The sequence below is a fragment of the Rana temporaria genome, chromosome 8 (genome assembly GCF_905171775.1).
Source record: "Rana temporaria chromosome 8, aRanTem1.1, whole genome shotgun sequence".
NCBI lineage: Eukaryota > Metazoa > Chordata > Amphibia > Anura > Ranidae > Rana > Rana temporaria.
Window position 1 is genome coordinate 59,641,669 of NC_053496.1, and position 15,058 is coordinate 59,656,726.

The window sequence follows — 15,058 nt, forward strand, 5'->3', positions numbered from 1 at the left end:
GGCGGGGGGGAATCACATACTCGACATCTCCTCTTTTCTGCTATCACACATGACAATTAGGCTTCATTCACATGGAGCATATGCATCCATGTCCAGTGTGATTATTGTGTACCACATGGGGATACTTGGTGTTCTGTGCATCCCTGTGCAGGCAGTCCAGTCAAAGTCAATTGGGACACAGCAGCTGCATGGACATAGTCGAATATCAAAATTTTACACGCAGACAGGAAGGAATGCATGTATCCGAATGCACAGTGTCTGCATTCGGATCAGGGCACCCACTTCTATAGGTGAAGCTCTCTGGTGGATGCAGATGCAGCAAAAAGTGGCTCAGCATACAGGACCTGTCTTAACGCCTGCCTGAATGAGTCCTATCGGGAATTTATTAAAACTAGAGCAGACAGAATCTGGAGGAGCTGTGCATGGCACTTATTAGCTCATAGCTTTCATTTGTAAAGCTGAACAAGCTGAAGATAGAAGCTGATTGGTTGTCATGTGTAGCTGTTCCAGATTCTGACTGCACCAGGTTTGATAAATTCCCCCCACTGTGTTTTGAATTTCTTACTCCTGACTACTGCATTCTAAGTACAGTACATGCTTTGTTAAAGTGGTTGTAAAGGCACAAGGTATTTTACCTTTATGCATTCTATGCATGTGGGTAAAAAACCTTCTGTGTGCAGCAGTTTCCCCAGCCCCACCTAATAATTACCTGAGCCCCCTCCCGATGCAGCGATGTTCATGAGAGCCTTGGCTCGCCAAGGACTAACACTCCTTATTGGCTTTTGGTAGTAGCAGGAGTCATTTGCTCCTACTGCTGGCAATAACAGTCAGTAAGCCAATTAGGAGATGGAGTGGGTGGGAGTGTGCCTGCTTAGATGTCTTCATAGCAAGTTGTGTCTGACAGCTTTACTGCACATATACGCAGCGGCTATACATGGATTAACACCAGACTCCTTAACGTTGTGAGTGTAATTATTTTGTTTTTACAGAAAAACCAATGCTCATAAATCAAGACAAAATGAGGGATAAAAAGTATTGAAAAAATAGGACTTAAAGATAATCATACAAAAAACAAATATATACCAGCATAGTCCCCTACCAGTAAATCTAAGCCTCATACCTCAGTGTAATGGGAACAAGAATGAAAATAATGATAGGTGAAACAATAGTGCCCCTAAAAGATCGCAGAGCCTACTCAGAGGGCCAGCGGCCACTTCCAGACAGAAGCGAGGACCCACATAGCAATTGTGCTGCAACTTTGAAAATTACTTGCTATGCTATTGCTAGACTTTGCCAGGCTTCACAAGTTTGTTGGAAAATTGCAGCAAGTCTGCATTGCATGAATCCCGAACAATTGTCTTTGCAAACATTCTGAAAGTCTGCTGCAAGTTCTGGTTCAGTTATGTTGTGCTACAGTCATCCCACCACAGGGGTCACTGTGGCTGGATTTCCATGCTGTAGACTTGCAGAGCTCTTGCTGTAGACTCACCACTGCAACGTATTTCTTGCTAGAGACTTGCCATGCAAATTTGCTACAAATTGGAAAAGTGTCAACTAGAACTTTTGCTTGTGCGTTACTCTTTTTTACTAATCATGGCAGCGTTCTTCTCACACACACTATTTTCCTCTCCTCCTTTCTGCAGGCAGCTTGTTTCCCCCATGGCCGCCCCCCCCCCCCAGTCTTTCCCCAGGTCTGCTGAGTGGGACTCCAGTTGAAGGCTGTGGACGTGGTAAATCACGGTGGTGCCCTCTTGCCCTTTCCTGGCAGGCTGTCAATCAAGAGTCATGAAAGGAGATCTTATGGCACGGATGATGGTGCCACGACTGTGTTGCATCCACTGATTAAAGCTACCTGTCTTACAAATGGAAGAATATGAAGCTGTTCTGTCTCTCAGACACATTCATTAGCCCCATAGTCTGAGTCACACAAGGTTGCATTGTATGTCATTTGTATACTTACGTCATCTCAGCTGAAACTGTATGAGACATACCTTATATGTCAGTAACTGTGCATTAATTTTAACTGAGTCATGTGCACAAAGGGGCTGCACAGGCTGTGGTCCTTTTCAAAAATGTACTTTGAATGGAACATCAACTGACTATTATAAAAACTATGTGGTAGTGCTTGTGCTGATGGCTTTCTAACTTCCAATCTGTGCTGGTAAGCACATTCTTTCTTCTTATCGTGGGTGGAAGCCTACATTTGATGAAATTGCAAAACATGCTTTTTGCAACTGCAGAACTTTCAGTCTCACCTGTTAAATGAGACCCTTCTATATAAATCTTTTGTTGGGCAGCAGCCACAATACAAAGTGCACTGATTGTTAAACTTCTACCTGCCACCATAAGTGAATGGCAATAACAAGCACTTTTGAGAATCAGAAGTTATAACAGATGTTCACATCGGGCAGTTTTGACATGTCAAATCGCCGCCTATTGCCTGGCAACGACACAATCCGAATCGGTGCGACGATTCCCAAAAGTAGTTCCTGCACTACTTTTGGCAACTTCGGGGGTGAAAGTCGGACTGACATGTGGGTTTGAAATCGTGCGAGTTTCAAACCTGCATCAGTGTGAACCGAGGCTTAATGTCAATTCACATTATTTTACACATTTACTTCACAGGGTAGTTTACATGCATTTGTTACATTCCAATAGTATTGAAATGCTGTCATTTCCATCCGGAAAACATTCAAACAACATAGAAAATAGGCTATTAATTTTCTTTGCCCTATTCACACAATTTGAATTTACATGCATTTTTACTTGGTGAATTGCTATGCAATTTTTTTATTTTTTTATAAATACACCTCATAGCTTGTGTTTTTACCAAGAATCCATCACATTTAGACTGGGTTCACATATGAGCACACAGCGGCTCACAGCAGGAGCTTGGTGCGTCCTCGTTCACCGCTTCAAGTCCTATTTCAACCTGAACTGTTGAACGAGATAATTGAGGTAACAATCAAATAATAATAGGGTTTCAATGTCGCCTCCCCACACAGCAAACACATCGTCCACAAATCTATACCATCCCTGGCAAAACTCCAGGAACATTTTGTTAACCACTTAAGCCCCGGACCAATACGCTGTCTAAAGACCCAAGGTGTTTTTACAATTTGTCACTGCGCTGCTTTAACTGGTAATTGCGCGGTCATGCAATGTTGTACCGAAACGAAATTTGCGTCCTTTTCTTCCCACAAATAGAGCTTTCTTTTGATGGTATTTGATTGCCTATGCGATTTTTATTTTTTGCGATATAAACGGAAAAAGACTGAAAATTTTGAAAACAAAAGATTTTTCTTATAACAAAAAGTAAAAAATATCGAATAAACTAAATTTTAGTCAAACATTTAGGCCAAAATGTATTCGGCCACATGTCTTTTGTAAAAAAAATCGCAATAAGCGTATATTTATTGGTTTTCGCAAAAATTATAGCGTCTACAAACTAGGGTACATTTTCTGGAATTTACACAACTTTTATTTTATGACTGCCTATCTCATTTCTTGAGGTGCTAAAATGGCAAGGCAGTACAAAACCCCCCCCAAATGACCCCATTTTGGAAAGTAGACACCCCAGGGAAACTGCTGAGAGGCATGTTGAGTCCATTGAATATTTTTTTTTTTTGTCCCAAGTGATTGAATAATGACAAAAAAATAAAAATAAAAAAAAAATTACAAAAAGTTGTCACTAAATGATATATTGCTCACACATGCCATGGTTATATGTGGAATTGCACCCCAAAATACATTCTGCTGCTTCTTCTGAGTACGGGGATACCACATGTGTGGGACTTTTTGGGAGCCTAGCCACGTACGGGACCCCGAAAACCAAGCACCGCCTTCAGCATTTCTAAGGGCGCAAATTTTTGATTTCACTCCTCACTACCTATCACAGTTTCGAAGGCCATAAAATGCCAAAATAGCACAAAACCCCCCCAAATGACCCCATTTTGGAAAGTAGACACCCCAAGCTATTTGCTGAGAGGCATGTCGAGTCCATGGAATATTTTATATTTTGACACAAGTTGCGGGAATATGACAAACTGATTTTTTTTTGCACAAAGTTGTCACTAAATGATATATTTCTCACACATGCCATGGTTATATGTGGAATTGCACCCCAAAATACATTCTGCTGCTTCTCCTGAGTACAGGGATACCACATGTGTGGGACTTTTTGGGAGCCTAGCCGCGTACGGGACCCCGAAAACCAATCACCACCTTCAAGATTTCTAAGGGCATAAATTTTTAATTTCACTCCTCACTACCTATCATAGTTTTGAAGGCCATACAATGCCAAGATGGCACACAACCCCCCCAAATGACCCCATTTTGGAAAGAAGACACCCCAAGCTATTTGCTGAGAGGCATGTTGAGTCCATGGAATATTTAATTTTTTTTGCCCCAAGTGATTGAATATTGACCAAAAAAATAAATAAAAAATAAATTACAAAACGTTGTCACTAAATGATATATTTCTCACACATGCCATGGTTATATGTGGTATTGCACCCCAAAATACATTCTGCTGCTTCTCCTGAGTACGGGGATACCACATGTGTGGGACTTTTTGGGAGCTTAGCCGCGTACGGGACACCGAAAACCAATCACCACCTTCAAGATTTCTAAGGACATAAATTTTTGATTTCACTCACACAAATCTTGAAGGGGGTGATTGGTTTTCGGGGTCCCGTACGCGGCTAAGCTCCCAAAAAGTCCGACACATGTGGTATCTCCGTACTCAGGAGAAGCAGCAGAATGTATTTTGGGGTGCAATTCCACATATAACCATGGCATGTGTGAGAAATATATCATTTAGTGACAACGTTTTGTAATTTTTTTTTTTTTTTTTTTTTGGTCAATATTCAATCACTTGGGGCAAAAAAATGTAATATTCCATGGACTTAACATGCCTCTCAGCAAATAGCTTGGGGTGTCTTCTTTACAAAATGGGGTCATTTGGGGGGGTTGTGTGCCATCTTGGCATTTTATGGCCTTCAAAATTATGATAGGTAGTGAGGAGTGAAATCAAAAATGTATGCCCTTAGAAATCTTGAAGATGGTGATTGGTTTTCGGGGCCCCGTACGTGGCTACGCTCCCAAAAAGTCCCACACATGTGGTATCCCTGTACTCAGGAGAAGCAGCAGAATGTATTTTGGGGTGCAATTCCACATATAACCATGGCATGTGTGAGAAATATATCATTTAGTGACAACTTTGTGCAAAAAAAAATCAGTTTATCATATTCCCGCAACTTGTGTCAAAATATAAAATATTCCATGGACTCGACATCCCTCTCAGAAAATAGCTTGGGGTGTCTACTTTCCAAAATGGGGTCATTTGGGGGTTTTTTGTGCTATTTTGGCATTTTATGGCCTTCGAAACTGTGATGGGTAGTGAGGAGTGAAATCAAAAATTTACACCCTTAGAAAGCCTGAAGGCGGTGATTGTTTTTTGGGGTCCCGTACGCGGCTAGGCTCCCAAAAAGTCTCACACATGTGGTAGCCCCGTACTCAGGAGAAGCAGCAGAATGTATTTTGGGGTGTAATTCCACATATGGGGGGAGTATGTTTTGCGCGTGGGTGTAAGCGTTACTGGCACTAACTAGCTACCTAGCGGCACCAGCGACACTAATACAGCGATCAGAAAAATGATCGCTTAGTGATGCTGGCAATAGGGGGGTGAAAGGGTTAACTCTAGGGGCAATCAGGGGTTAAAACCTTTATTAGAAAATGTATGGGGGTACCTAACGCTATAAAAACCTAGCGGGCGAACCTCAAAAAATAACTAGCTACCTAGCGGCACTAATACAGCGATCAGAAAAATGATTGCTTAGTGACGCTGGTAATAGGGGGTAAAAGGGTTAACTCTAGGGGCAATCAGGGGTTAAAACCTTTATTAGAAAATGTATGGGGGTACCTAACGCTATAAAAACCTGGCGGGCAAACCTCAAAAAATAACTAGCTACCTAGCGGCACCAACGACACTAATACAGCGATCAGAAAAAAACGATCGCTTAGTGACGCTGGCAATAGGGGGTGAAAGGGTTAACTCTAGGGGCAATCAGGGGTTAAAAACCTTTATTAGAAAATGTATGGGGGTACCTAACGCTATAAAAACCTGGCGGGCGAACCTCAAAAAATAACTAGCTACCTAGAGCGGCACCAGCGACACTAATACAGCGATCAGAAAAACGATCGCTTAGTGACGCTGGCAATAGGGGGTGAAAGGGTTAACTCTAGGGGCAATCAGGAGTTAAAACCTTTATTAGAAAATGTATGGGGGTACCTAACGCTATAAAAACCTGGCGGGCGAACCTCAAAAAATAACTAGCTACCTAGCGGCACCAGCGACACTAATACAGCGATCAGAAAAACGATCGCTTAGTGACGCTGGCAGTAGGGGGTGAAAGAGTTAACTCTAGGGGCAATCAGGGGTTAAAACCTTTATTAGAAAATGTATGGGGGTACCTAACGCTATAAAAACATGGCGGGCGAACCTCAAAAAATAACTAGCTACCTAGCGGCACCAGCGGCACTAATACAGCGATCAGAAAAACGATCGCTTAGTGACGCTGGCAAAAGGGGGGTGAAAGGGTTAACTCTAGGGGCAATCAGGGGTTAAAACCTTTATTAGAAAATGTATGGGGGTACCTAACGCTATAAAAACCTGGCGGGCGAACCTCAAAAAATAACTAGCTACCTAGCGGCACGAGCGACACTAATACAGCGATCAGAAAAACGATCGCTTAGTGACGCTGGCAAAAGGGGGGTGAAAGGGTTAACTAGGGGGTGATCAAGGGGTTAAAAGTGTTAGGTCCAGTGTAGCCCCCTACCCCCCCCCCCAATAAAGGTTTTAACCCCTTGATCACCCCCTAGTTAACCCTTTCACCCCCCTTTTGCCAGCGTCACTAAGCGATCGTTTTTCTGATCGCTGTATTAGTGTCGCTCGTGCCACTAGGTAGCTAGTTTTTTTTTTGAGGTTCGCCGCCATGTTTTTATAGCGTTAGGTACCCCCATAAATTTTCTAACGCTATAAAAACATGGCGGCGAACCTAAAAAAAAACTAGCTACCTAGTGGCACGAGCGACACTAGTACAGCGATCAGAAAAACGATCGCTTAGTGACGCTGGCAAAAGGGGGGTGAAAGGGTTAACTAGGGGGTGATCAAGGGGTTAAAAGTGTTAAGGTCCAGTGTAGCCCCCTACCCCCCCCAATAAAGGTTTTAACCCCTTGATCACCCCCTAGTTAACCCTTTCACCCCCCTTTTGCCAGCGTCACTAAGCGATCGTTTTTCTGATCGCTGTATTAGTGTCGCTCGTGCCGCTAGGTAGCTAGTTTTTTTTTTGAGGTTCGCCGCCATGTTTTTATAGCGTTAGGTACCCCCATAAATTTTCTAACGCTATAAAAACATGGCGGCGAACCTAAAAAAAAACTAGCTACCTAGTGGCACGAGCGACACTAGTACAGCGATCAGAAAAACGATCGCTTAGTGACGCTGGCAAAAGGGGGGTGAAAGGGTTAACTAGGGGGTGATCAAGGGGTTAAAAGTGTTAGGTCCAGTGTAGCCCCCTACCCCACCCCAATAAAGGTTTTAACCCCTTGATCACCCCCTAGTTAACCCTTTCACCCCCCTTTTGCCAGCGTCACTAAGCGATCGTTTTTCTGATCGCTGTATTAGTGTCGCTCGTGCCGCTAGGTAGCTAGTTTTTTTTGAGGTTCGCCGCCATGTTTTTATAGCGTTAGGTACCCCCATAAATTTTCTAACGCTATAAAAACATGGCGGCGAACCTCAAAAAAAAACTAGCTACCTAGTGGCACGAGCGACACTAATACAGCGATCAGAAAAACGATCGCTTAGTGACGCTGGAAAAAGGGGGTGAAAGGGTTAACTAGGGGGTGATCAAGGGGTTAAAACCTTTATTGGGGGGGGGGGGGGGCTATCCTGGACCTAACACTAACTGCCTGACACTAACTGCCTGTCACACTGAAACTAAATGCAGTGATCAGTAAATGATCACTGCAATTTAGTGACGGTGTGACAGGGGGGGGCTGGTGGGGGCGATCGGGGGGTGACCGGGGGGGGGATCGTAAGCCTATGTGTCTGTGTGTCAGTGTAGTGCTTGTGTACTCACTGTGTGATGTCTCCGCTCCTCCGCCGGACGAAAATACCGGCGGGAGGAGCGGTGACATCACTTCCTCCTCTGCCTGTGTTTACAATGCAGGCAGAGGAGGGCGGGGGAGGAAGCTGATTGGCTGGGGAGCGATCCGGAGGGGGCGGACAAAAACGAACTGCCGCCCCCGCATCCCGGATCGCTCCTGAAGATTACCGACCCGCGCCATGTACCGGGGGGGGTCCCGATCGGACCCCCGACCCCCGTCAAGCAGAGGACGTACAGGTACGTTGATGTGCCTGTCCGTGCCATTCTGCTGACGTATATGTACATGAGCGGGTCGGGAACTGGTTAATATATATAAAAGAAGTTTCAATCATATTAATGAAGGCATTGGCGTATGGGGGTGCGACATTTGAACCCATCGCTGCCCCTCTCAATTGTAAATAATGGATATTTTTAAAGAAAAGAGAATTTTCCTCAAGGACAATTTTTAGTAGGTCCAACAGGAAATCAATTTGTCAATTATTGTGTAGACCTGATTGTAATAACAATCGTCAACAAGCTTCGATCCCTAACTCATGGGGAATCACTGTGTAAAGACTGGAAACGTCCCGAGTAACTAGGATGGAATCTGATGACAATTTAATATATGATTTAGCATTTGTTATTAATGGTGTTATGCATTTATCAAGGTATTGTGCTAAAGGAGTTGTCATGGATTCCATCCCAGAAACTATGGGGCACCCAGGAGGGTTAATGGGATCCTTGTGGATCTTAGGTAAAATATACATCACAGGTTGTTAGAGTGTTCACATGCTAGAAATCCAAAGGTTTTCTTTATCAATAATTACATTTTTTAATGCTAATGTCAAAACCCATCATTCCTTTTTTGAACTCTAAATACTGGACTAGAATCAAGTTTTTTATAGGTATTGACATCTGTTAGTTGTTTCAATACTTTCCAATTTGTACTTCGAGGTGTCCATAACCACAATGGCTCCTGCCTTGTCGGCCAGTTTGATAGTTATATATCACCGAGCTGTATATATATATATATATACCCCCACACATATCCAGCTCCTGGCTACAAGTATATGGTCAAAAGTATGTGGAACCCCCTCCAAATCTTTAAGGTCAAGTGTTTCCAGTGAAGGATACTGTGTAGGCTGCAACATCTAAAGGCAATTGGAGACAACTGTGCTAGTCCAGCATTGTGGGCTTTGTGGTAACAGTTTGGGAAAGGTCTTTTCACTTTCCAACATGACTCTTCTACTGTACACAAAGCCAGCTCCAAAAAGACATGTTTTATTGTGTTTGGTGTGAAGGAAAAAGATTGTTCTTCAGCCCTACTAAACATGTTTGGGTTATATTGGAATGTCAGTTTGAGCCAGGTCTTCTCATCCAACTTCAGTACCTAACCTCCCAAATTTTTTTTTGGCTCAATGTAAAGTCATCAAGCAGATACCTTTTTTACGTGTTTATTATAAAGACAAGATCACATTCGTCACCTCATCATATTTCAATATATGCTTTTCACTAGATAGCGCAGTGTTTTCCTAGGGTTTTTCCCAAGGTTTTTTCCATGAGGTATAAGAAACCAACATTTTGGGACCTTGCGTGGGTCCCTTTCTTAAAGCGGAGGTCCGCCCCAACTTCCCCAAAAATGCTGCAAATACTGCAGCTGCTGACTTTTTTTATATGGACACTTACCTGTCCAGGGAACCTGCGATGTTGGCACCCCAGCCAATCTATGTTATGTCTGTTGGGTGCAGCCACCGCCATTGTCGGTAAGGGAATCAGCAGTGAAGCCTTTCGGCCTTCACAGCCGGCTCCCTACTGCGCATGCACAAAGCGCCCTGTGCTTTTTAATTGGCCCGGCAGCGGAGGAAGGTAGAGGGGGCCGGACTTCTGAGAGGGGAATGGGAGCTGTCAAAAACAGTAGACATGTGCAATTCGTTCTGTTTCTAATTCGTTTTTTTACGAAAATTCGGAAATTCGTGAATTACGAATTTTCGTATTTACGAATTTTCGGACTTCCGAAAAATTTGAATTTACGAATTTTCGTATTTCAAATTTTTCGAATTTTTCAATTTGCAAATTTTTCAATTTTCGAATTTTCGAATTTTCGAATTTTTCAATTTTCGAATTTTCCAATTTCGAATTTTTCAATTTCCGAATTTTTCAATTTTCGAATTTTCGAATTTTTCCAATTTCGAATTTTTCAATTTTCGAATTTTCGAATTTTTCAATTTTCGAGTTTTTCCAATTTCGAATTTTCGAATTTCGAATTTTTCGGAAATACGAAAATTTCAAGTTTGGAATTTTTCAATTTTCGAATTTTTCAATTTTCATATTTTTCAATTTTCGAATTTTTCAATTTTCGAATTTTCGAATTTTTCAATTTTCGAATTTTTCAATTCTCGAATTTTCGAATTTTCGAATTTTTGAATTTTCGAATTTTCCAATTTCGAATTTTTCAATTTCCGAATTTTTTAATTTTCGAATTTTCGAATTTTTCCAATTTCGAATTTTTCAATTTTCGAATTTTCGAATTTTTCAATTTTCGAGTTTTTCCAATTTCGAATTTTCGAATTTCGAATTTTTCGGAAATACGAAAATTTCAAGTTTGGAATTTTTCAATTTTCGAATTTTTCAATTTTTCAATTTTCGAATTTTTCCATTTTCGCATTTTTCAATTTTCGAATTTTTCAATTTTCGAATTTTTCAATTTTCGAATTTTTCAATTTTTCAATTTTCGAATTTTTCAATTTTCGAATTTTTCAATTTTCGAATTTTCCAATTTTTCAATTTTTCAATTTTCGAATTTTTCAATTTTCGAATTTTCCAATTTCGAATTTTCCAATTTCGAATTTTTCGGAAATACGAAAATTTCAAGTTTGGAATTTTTCAATTTTCGAATTTTTCAATTTTCGAATTTTTCAATTTTCGAATTTTCGAATTTTTCAATTTTCGAATTTTTCAATTTTCGAATTTTTCAATTTTCGAATTTTCCAATTTCGAATTTTTCAATTTTCGAATTTTTCAATTTTCGAATTTTTCCAATTTCGAATTTTTCAATTTTCAATTGGGCCACTTTTAGGAGTTTACAAAGTTCTTTGGTCACCCTAGACATAAACGGGGTGCCCTGGTCAGTTAGGACTTCCTTAGGAAGACCCACACGGCTGAAAACCTGAAACAACTCTTTGGCAATGGTTTTAGCAGAGGTGTTTCTGAGAGGAATCGCTTCTGGGCACCGGGTGGCATAGTCCATTATTACCAAGATGTGCTGGTGCCCTCTAGTGGACCAACTAAGTCCATGGCGATCCTTTCAAAAGGGACCTCGATAATGGGCAGGGGTACCAACGGACTGCGGAAATGTGGCATGGGTGCAGTAATCTGACACACTGGACAGGAAGAGCAGTATAATTCCACTTCCTTAGTGATCCCAGGCCAATAAAACCTCTGGGTGATCCTCTCCCGGGTTTTTTCCGCTCCCAAATGTCCCCCAAGAATGTGCCCATGGGCCAGTTCCAAAACTATCTTGCGGTACGGTTTAGGCACTACCAGTTGCTCAATGGTGTCCTGAGGTCTTCGTTCCCCCCTCCCCCCTGAAAGGTGCCAAATGTGGCACTGGAGGGGGTGAGGAGACGAAAAAGCAGAAACTCCACTTTTGGGCGGAACTCTGGGGCATGTTGGGTCGATGACATTACAAAGGGACGGTGTCACCCGCTGATGTTATCGAGTGACTCTGCCCCTTAGCTATTTATGACGTGTCAGACAGAAGAGCAGGCAGTTGTTTTTTTTACTTTTTTCGGGTCTGGAGGTGTGGCGGGCATCGTGATTGATGATAGATCTACATTGGGGGGCATTTTATTTATTTTTTTTAATAAAGAAATTGTCAAAAACTTGTGTTTTGTCTTTACTTACCTTTTATTATTAAACCTCAGTACACAGCGCTCAGTTGTGTTATACTGCACTTTATAATGTAAGCGCATATACTGATGATTTTTGGGATTATATTTAAATAAAAAGGTTTTACACTATTGATTCAAGAGGGGGGCAGCACTCACTCGTCTTGGGTTGGTCAGGTGTTTATACGTTTTTGGTCAAATAGTGAGGCAGGAATACTGATGACAGTGCAAAGCGGGCACCTTCCAGTGTTGCCAACCAATCAGATTGCAATTTACTGACACAACACCCAAAATGTACTGCCACTTCCAAAAGTAAAAAAAAATACAGTTTTAAGTGCAAATTTCAGCATTTAGGCTACAAACAAGTACAATATGCAATTAGCAATGTGATTAAAGGTAGATATTTATTTTTGTATTTTTCGATATAGTACATAAGTAGCTCAGGGACAGGACTCAGGAGGGCAAGAAATTAGAATGGGTTGATGCACACACATGAAATTGACTCTCACAGTGATATTGACAGCAGTGTGCAGCAGCACAGATGAGGATACCTCACCAACTTAACACATTCCCTCCTGAGTCACAGTGACAGTCTCTTCTCCATGCCAGGTGTCGCTTCAGTTCACTCCAGTCCAAATAGCACTGACAGTCTTGCACCCGGCTTGCTTTGCTCCCATCCTGCAGACCCGGACACGAGGCTGCAGGCATTCTGCTCCCTTGCACCATGACTTCACACGACACATTCAGGTACCGCAGCCCGAATACTCTGTAGCAGACACTCGGATTATCTTGGTCTCCTCCTTACTGGAACTGCGCATTAACCAAGCCTCACAGCCATGTTTTTTACTGGCAACCAGTCCTGTTACTGGCATTTACTGGCAGGAGAAAAGTGCCCATTTTTTACTGTCAGACAGTAAAAATACTGATGGTTGGCAACACTGGCACCTTCCCAAACCGAGTCAGCAGTAATAGTGTAAGAGAAACCCGGGTAACAAGCGTGCATTGGCACAGAGGCACAGGCAATCGGGCATACCAGGATGTGCACAAGAAAGGGCATGCAATGGCGCATGTAATGGAGCATGCGTGAGTGCGCACACGTGCGTGCATTGCCGCCAGTGCACCTATTTAAACCAGGTAATGACATACACACCTTGCTGAGTGGTCTTTCAGCTTGTTTACTGTTACCAGACCTGTTTCTGTTCCACGTGTATGACCTGGCCCATCTGTACCTGTCTTGGATCTCCGCCTGCCTACCTGTGACCTCGGCTTGTGTTGACTCTGCTTCTGCCTTATGTTCCTGTACCTCGCTGCCCGACTGTGTAACAGACCCGGCCTGTATCCTGACTTAGTCTCTGCCTCACGTCTCGGTACCTGCTCTTCTCGGCTGTTGATGACCCTTTGGCTTTTGTTCTGGTTACGCCTCCTCCTGCTGTTCCAGCAACACATAGTTCCTGTCTTCAGTACCTGCCCAGTGATCTCCAGCCATCAGGATTCTGCCAAGGCTCAGCCGAAGCCATCTACTACATCGGCCCTCGTGCCACTCTGTGTCCTCCACTCCCTGTCATCTCTACCAGGGGCGTTGGACAGGAGGTGCAAGAGAAGCCCCCTCTACTGCTCGATCTCCACCAGGTACGTGACAAATAGCTAATGTATTCCTATCCTAACTGGTTCCCTTTCAACCTATTTGTGTCACCTACTGGTGAGTTGTTAATATATTGCCCTCTAGATGGAAGGTCATGTTATCCCTAGGGATGAATGGAGTGTTTTATTCGCCCTCAACACAATTCATCATGGCCATGTTGGGGTGAATGAGACGTCCTGACTGGGATTTTAGACTGTATCAAAGAACTAGTGAGAGATTTAACACTTCCCTGAATATAGAATTCCATTTTGGTGGTTGTTGCTCTTCAATGCATACTTTTAACAAAATGAAGGAAGCTGTTTAATGAACTTGACTAATGTTTCACAAGGACCTACTAAAAGCACTACATACTGTCTTTATTTTAGCTGGTCAGGTCCATGTTTTTTTTTGGACTATTAACGAGACAGAGAGTGGTAAAGTGATTTTGGTTTTGTCAATTTACGGCAGTATCCTCAATTCACTCTTAACCATTTGCCTACTGGGCACTTTTACCCCCTTCCTACCCAGGCCAATTTTCAGCTTTCAGCGCTGTCACACATCGAGCTTTCTTTTGGTAATATTTAATCACCACTGGGTTTTTTATTTTCTGCTAAACAAACAAATGAAAAGTCAGCAGCTACAGTATTTATTATGAGTCTTCTGTTTTTCCTAGTGTTCTACTTTAATTATCTTATACTAATATAGAATCATTTTTACCAGTCTAGTAACACTATTTACATATATCCTACAATCATATACCACACATTGCAGCCAGCTAAGTCTTTAAATGGTAAACCTTTAAAAAGAGTTGATCTTCCTAAAACTTATGTTTTTTTTGCTTTCACTAGAGTGTGGAAATTTAAGAGCATCTTTCAAGCATTTATTTTGGTGTCCCTTGCGATAGTTTCCCTCACTTCCTGAGTTGGTGACTGTAACGGAATGACCCGGGACACCCAGAGACTTTGTGAGGATGGGGGATACTCCTGTGTCAGCGTCACTGATAACTCTTGGGTCTGAGTCCACCCTGTGCCTTTTGGGCATGGAGTGGCAAGTGAATCATAATTCATGTATTACATGAGATAGGACATCACTGATGGTTCGTATTGCAGGATTTTGAGATACTGCAAGATGTTGGCCCAACCAGTCAATAGTGACTCATTCTATGCTTAGCCCTGACTAGTGACATGCTAATTGAGTCAGGGCTCCTGGAAGATATTCCATTGTCTTTGTGTAAAGGTGTTAACCCAGGTCTGCTCCCAGAACTCTAATTATGCATGCTAAATACTGTTTATGTGTGATAACACTGTCTACAGCCTGTTGATGCTCAGAGGTGTGAATAGGTGTCAAGCTGTATGCGGAGACGAAACGTCTGCCTAGGGAACTTAGTGGGTGAAGGTGTTTTGTTG